The following is a 7,113-nucleotide window of genomic DNA, read 5'->3' on the forward strand; positions in this document are numbered from 1 at the left end:
GAAGTCTTCCCATCTCTTTTTTTAGTTCATCAATGAATTTTCTGTTGCCCTTATCCAGAATGCGCCGCAGCTCATTCATCGCCTATAATGCAAGTCAATGTTAAAATCTGCAAAAATGCTTGCTTTTCATCATAAACCAAAACAAGTTAATCACTTACATGATAAAGATCCTTGACACATGGATATGCATCCAGGATCTTTGTTGGCCTTGTCCTGTTCTTTCAGAACATCACTATCGATGAAGGATCTTCTTGCTTGAAACTGCAGGTCAAGAATTTGGGAGACAGCATCTTGGTTGGGTTTTGGTTTCTTGTACAGCTCCTGCAGGGTCTGATAATGTCTGGCCTGTGCTGTCAGACCATCTTTGGCTGATGAAATGGAGGAGACAAATCAGTAAATCAGTCAAATGGATGAAATTGTTTGGAGCATCAAAATATATCAAATGACAATTCAAATGTAAAAATGTCTGTGATATATCATGATATCCAAAACTATCATAACATTGCCTAGCTTTCATACATTATCATTATTATTAAAATGGACATGTTTCTACTTACGTGAAGTGTGGCCATTATCAGAACTGCGCCCTGGTGTGTGACACAAAATAATTGTTGAGCCACCAATTGAGTTGCTGAGAAGTCAATGCGATGCCTTTTCTTCTTGTGGCCCCTCTCTGGTGAATCTCTTGTGAAGATTCTTGTAAGTGCTCGCCTGTGGTAAATAAAATTTCACTCATTGAAAGAACAAATAAAGATGGAAAGTGAACATGCACAGATAAAAAAAAGTATCAGCCAAAAATAACCACACGCTTCAAAATCTTCACACTTTTTTCACAAAAAGTGCGCAAAATAATATAATCACTTACATGTTTCATTGTTTTGTCTTAATCCTTCAGCATGGGATAATACTCCACTAGTCTTTTAGCCATTGCAGTGACTTCATGCTTAGAAGGGTACCGGACCCCCTCTCCTTGCTGACTGGCTCTCAAGATAGAAATCATGCTGGTGACAGTGTTTCTCACCAGCCTGCATCTCAGCTCTTTGAACATGACACATTTCCCCTCACTGGCAGTGCGGGCCATCTGGAAGTAGTGCTTACGAGCTTGCTCCAACTCACTGTCTGTATAGAGGGTGGGCAAACTTTTTTAGCAACGGGCCACGGAAGGGGGTGTTGTAGGTAGGTACAGAATTCATAATTCAGTGCCTTGGAGCGAATAGCTTCGCCACTCAACTTGCCAAGAGACATGTGGCCTGTCCTTCTCCAATGCAAGCGGGTGGGAAAAGCACAGGAGTTGGTGTCTGCTCTTTTCTTAGAAGACAGCCTGCAATATGATGTTGTAAAGGAAGCAATTTTTCCTGCTTATGAGCTTGTTCCTGAGCCCTACCGGCAAAAATTTAGGAACCATAGAAAATCTAGTGGTCAAACCTTTGTCGAGTTTGCATGGGAGAAAAGCAACCTCTTTGATAAATGGTGTGCAGCTAATGATGTCAAAAATGACTTTGAGTCACTCCGTGAGCTCGTTCTTTTAGAAGATTTTAAAGACTCTTTGCCAGAGAAGGTGGTAATGTTCTTGAATGAACAGAAAGTGTTGTCATTGTCCAAGGCTGCTGTCCTCGCAGATGAGTTTGTGTTGACCCACAAAAATGTCATCTCATCTTCCCCCCCGATCGGACAGGCCTTCTGCTTCTCGTCCCACAAGAGCCGAGTCTAGCCACCTCCCCCTTGAAAAGGCTAGAGGGAAGGGACTTCTGGTTTGGCCATAAAGCGGTAGACTGCGCGACACCAGGGCTCTCGACCGTCTAGGGTAAAAACTCCCCGAAAACTTGAATGACTATTGTCAGATATCATATTAACTACAAAGTGATCAGGGGAACGTTGGAATGGGAAGGAAAACTCGATTCAACCAAAACAGAAACACGGTAACAGACAATATGGCGGAACTACCAGCTTGCTCTGAAACACAGGGAGATGGCGAAACGAACTCCTCGTGACTAACGACGCGAAAAAGGGCTCGGACATAGAAATTATTAGCAAGGAGATACGGGATTTAAAAACGGAATCAAAAGAAGTCCTTCGCACGTTTGGAGAAACACTGAGGAACGACGTGGAAAAAGACTTGGACGACTTCAAAGACGAAATAAATCAACAACTTGCGAAAGTCATCACCGAACAGGAGCTCCAGACCGGCAAGATCAACGAGGCTGAGTCGCGGATTGAAAAGCTAGAACGTTGGGCACAGGAAGCTAATGACGCTCTGGTCATATCACAGAACAAAAAGCTCTTCAGGACAAGTTAACTGACCTGGAGTCCAGGCCGAGGAGAAACAACCTACGTATCTATGGAGTCACTGAAGGAGAGGAGGGAGAATCTGTGGCCAAGTTTGTGGAAGACCTGCTGAAAAGCGAACTGCACCTGCCAGCAGATTTTAATTTCCAAATTCAGAGAGCACACCGCTCATTTGCACAGAAGCCAGCGGACGGTGCCCAACCGAGACCCATCATTGTTAACTTTCTGGAATTTACTACCAAAGAGAGGGTCCTGAGAGAGCTATGGACAAAGAAAATAGAACTGGGGAATAAAGTACCGTCATTCCATCACGATTACGCGACAGAGATGGTCCAAAAGAGAAAGGAGTACAACACTGCTAAAAGAATCCTGAAGGAGAAGGGCATCCGCTTCCAGACGCCATTCACCAAGATGAGGACCCACTGGGATACGGGAACTCGAACCTACAACAGCGCAGAGGAGGTAAAGGAGGAATTGGCGAGACGCGGCCTGGCGGAGAAGACGGCGGTGGCGACGGGTGCGGAGGGGCCTGCGGCACTCGGTGCCCCGCACTACGACGGAGTGGCAGTGCAAGGAGGGATCCTGGAGGGGCTACGCATCAGCAGCGACACGAGCCAGAGAAAAGCTACAAGAGTTTCAAAGATTCTTTGATTAAATTCAGAGAATACAGGGAAGAAAGCTGGTAGGGATGTTCTAGTATGACCGGTGTTTTTAGTTGACAAATTATTAAAATTGAATTCCCATGTTAATAGAAAAGAGACTGTGGGAAGTCCGGGTCGCTCCTTTTTTTCTAACGTTGGACTCATTTAGAACGACTAAAATACTCATTGCAGGTTCAAGTGTCATTTCTAAGTTAGGTTAGATTTTTGACTGCCTTCACGCGGGCCGGACAGAGACATGCCGTAGTTTGGCCATGCCTGATCTACAGGAAACACATCTCTCTCAACAAGAGCACGACACACTGAAAAGATTTGGATATAGAAATGTTTTTTTTAGCTTGTTCAGGAAAGGCCCAAAGAGAGGTGTCACAATATTAATCTCTAATTCTATCAGTTTTGAAGTTGTTAAAAAAATAAATGACAAAGAAGGGAGATATGTAATAGTCAAAGGGAAATTGGATGATAACTCAGTTACTTTGGTCCAGGGTTGGACAAGTGCTTTTTGAAATCACTGTTTGAGATCATAGCTGTGGAAAGTGAAGGAATCCTAATATGTGCAGGGGATTTCAACATGATTTAAAAGCTAAACTCGACACAACTAATGGCAACAGAAGTCAGACCCGCCTGTCGAAACTTGTCAACGTCTCTCTAGCCGAACTAGGGATGTTTGATGTTTGGAGGGACCTCCACCCGTTACAGAGGACTATTTTTTTTATTAACATTACAGACAGATACAGAATAGAGGAATGTAAAATAGGAACGACTGACTTGTACTGACACAGTATTAATTACCTTATTATTTGTCTAAATAAGAGGAAGAAAAACACACTTTGGAGATTAAATGTGGGTATGCTAAATAATCCAAAAACACTGGAGGAGGTTAAGAAAGAGATTAAATGCTCTATGGAGGAGAACATAGATAGTCCAGTAGACACTACCATACTGTGGGACACAATTAAAGCTGTGATGAGAGGGAGGTTAATAGCGAGGGCAGCCTATCAAAAAAAGACTAGATGTGGCGAGGGGGAGGGTCTGGCGGAGGTGGAGACAATTTAGATGGTGGGTATAAAGGAAAATTGGGGTGGTGGTGGTGGGGGGGGGGTTGCCTGACAACGCCACCTGGGGAGTTGCACCCCAGGAAATAAACTATAATAAAATTCCACGGGCTACACAGGTTCGTTACGCTTTGAAATTTAAGAGGACGAGACGGACTTCCAATGAAACAGCTTTATTTGACAACAATTTAAAATAGACCAAGTTTAGCTGCCTGAGTGTCAAAGAAATAAGAACCATACCAAAAAGACTGTTCAACATAAGACAATAAGGGGAACAGGGCCAAAGAAACCAAAGAAAACTCAAAAAAGGGAATAAACAAAGCTAAGGGAATCACTACAAGCCAAAATTCACGCTATGCCAACTCCTTATTTATTCTTCGCGCACACACACACACACACACACACACACACACACACACACACACACACACACACACACACACACACACACACACACACACACACACAGGACCAAAACCCAAAACAAAAAGGTAACGATCACTGGGGAACAAGATATTAATGAACTAAAAAAGGAAATCAAACTATAACAAAATCGCTACTCAATAGAAAACCCAAAGTTTCACCAAAATTTCACAACAAAACAAAGAAAAGAAAACCAACCAAAGAAAGTGGTTACGCTAACAAAAGAAACAGACAAACTGAATTGTCTAAACCAAATAAACCAAAATCAAAGGAAAAGTGTCCGCGTTGTGTTGTTGTGTTGCTGTTGGAGGGCTACAACAACACAATGTCTTCGATGCTACGCTTTGTGCCGTCGCCACGGACCCCAAACTCTCGTTCTTGTTGGATGCGGGTTCTGCGCAGACTGGTGGGAGAGTTTGTGTACAGGTTTTGCAAAGGAACGGTGTCTTCAGTTATACACACGCTCATTAAAGAGCCGACCGTGGAGGAAGCTTGTGCCGTTTCCAGCAGAATAACAGCGAAATTATCGAAATGAAAACAAATCAGAAAAACATCTCTTTGCTGTGCTTTTATTTACAAAGTTGAAATTCTTCTAACTTACAAAAAATGTGAACGAAAAGGTAGAAATATAAATACGAAGGAATACGTATTTGTTCAGGGCTGCGCAAAGCCGGAGCCCTGCATTTGCTGCGCTACCCTTTTAAAAAAGGTCTCTGTTGTGTGTAATTTTAATATGTCCATCTCTTTTAGAAGAGAAAGCATCGCCCCGGTCTCATCCTCTCTCCAAATGTCAACATTCTTATTCGCGTTTGCTGGTTGTTTCACGCCGTCTGTTTTGTTAGACGACGTAGTTGTGCGGTGGCGCGTGCGCACTTGCGTTGTCCAGTTAATCGTCCGACTAAGGCGTATACATGGCCGAGAAATTAGAATTCCAATCGCATTATCTGGGTGTCTCAATCGGAGTTCTCCGATTCCAATCGGAGTTCTCAAACTCTGATCATAATCGGACTAAGGCAATAATTCAAATTTCTCTAGTACCATGTAAACGCACTGAGGGACGCAAAAATTGCACTCCGGCGCAGGTGTGATTGATGACGCGAAGGTGGGGGCAAACCCACCTGCCACATAAAGAAGAAGGTTACAAGAAGCTGGTAAACCAATGAACAACTCTGGAACAGCAACACAAAAGCAATAAGGACGATACAGTGTCACAACAAATAATCGGTGTCAGAAGGGAAATAGACGATGTCTTGAGGCTAGATGTTGAGAAAAAGCTGAAATTCATTAAACAGACCCACTATGAATCAGGCTGTAAATCAACCAAATATTAAGCAAGAGGAATAAAGGCCCAGCAAGCTTCTCATGCAATATGTAAAATTAGAGACCCATTAACGAAACAGCTACTACTTGAACCTGAAGAAATAGAGAGGGTTTTTAAAGATTACTATGAAAATCTATATACCCAACCCACGGCTGAAGAAGATTGTGAGATGAAAGAATTCCTTGACTCATTGGACCTACCAGCCATTGGAGATGAGCAAAATAGAAAACTCATTTCCAGTATAACCAAAAAAGAAATAGATGCTGCCATTAGCAGGCTTAAAATCAACCAAAGCGCCAGGTAGTGATGGGTTTCCTAGTGAGTGGTATAAAACATTTGGAGAAGAATTAACCCCGATACTACTAAATTCTTTTAATCTGAATCTGACAGAGGGCAAACAGCCTCCCTCATGGAAAGAGGCTGTCATTCCAGTTATTCCAAAAGAAGGGAAAAATAAGGAACTTTGTGAATCGTATAGGCCCATTTCAATCTTAAATGTTGACTAGAAGATCTTTACTTCAATCATCTCAAAAAGACTTGAAAGTTTTATGCCGGACTTGATAGATGAGGATCAGTCAGGTTTTATAACAGGTAGGCAGACTCAAGATAACATTAGACGGGACCGTCTAGGGCTGGACGATAATTCCATAACGATATATATCGATCGATAGACGTGTGCTGCGATAGGGAAAAAAGGGGTCCATAAAAAGTTTGATAGAAAAAGTTTCACTTCCTTTTTCATCATAGCCAATCATGTAGCTTAATATTACGGTCATTTCTTCCTCCAACCAATCGCAAACGCAGACCCAGCGGCTCCACGTTGTCCGAGGAATCCGCTGCCAGCGCCAGCACCAAGCAAGTAAAGCAGACCAAACTGGACTTCTTGCAGTAAATACGACAAAGCGTCCAAGCGCCATAAGGACATCACCCATGTAGTAACATGCTTCATAGCGAGGGATATGCTGCCAATAACCACCGTTGAAAAGCTTGGCTTCAAACAGCTTCTCGCCACTCTTGACCCGCGATATGAAGTTCCAGACTGCAAGTATTTTTCAAACACAGCTCTTCCTCGTCTGTACAACGAGTGCAGGGAATCAGTGCAAAACGAGCTGTTAACCGCCACAACTTCAGACCTCTGGTCGAGTCGCACGTTCGAGCCCTATCTCAGCCTATTTTTTTAAATAAATAAATAAATAAATAATAATAATAATAATAATAATAATAATGATAATAATAATAATAATAATAATAATAATAATAATAATAATAATAATAATAATAATAATAAAAACAAACAAACAATTCAGTTGTGTTTAAAAAAGGTGGTTGAATAAAAGTTTGAATTTGAATTCAGTGCTCGTGTGTTCTT

Source organism: Nelusetta ayraudi, unplaced genomic scaffold (assembly GCF_046127955.1).
Source record: "Nelusetta ayraudi isolate G7.1 ecotype Tasmania unplaced genomic scaffold, CSIRO-AGI_Nayr_v1 ptg000179l, whole genome shotgun sequence".
Lineage (NCBI taxonomy): Eukaryota > Metazoa > Chordata > Actinopteri > Tetraodontiformes > Monacanthidae > Nelusetta > Nelusetta ayraudi.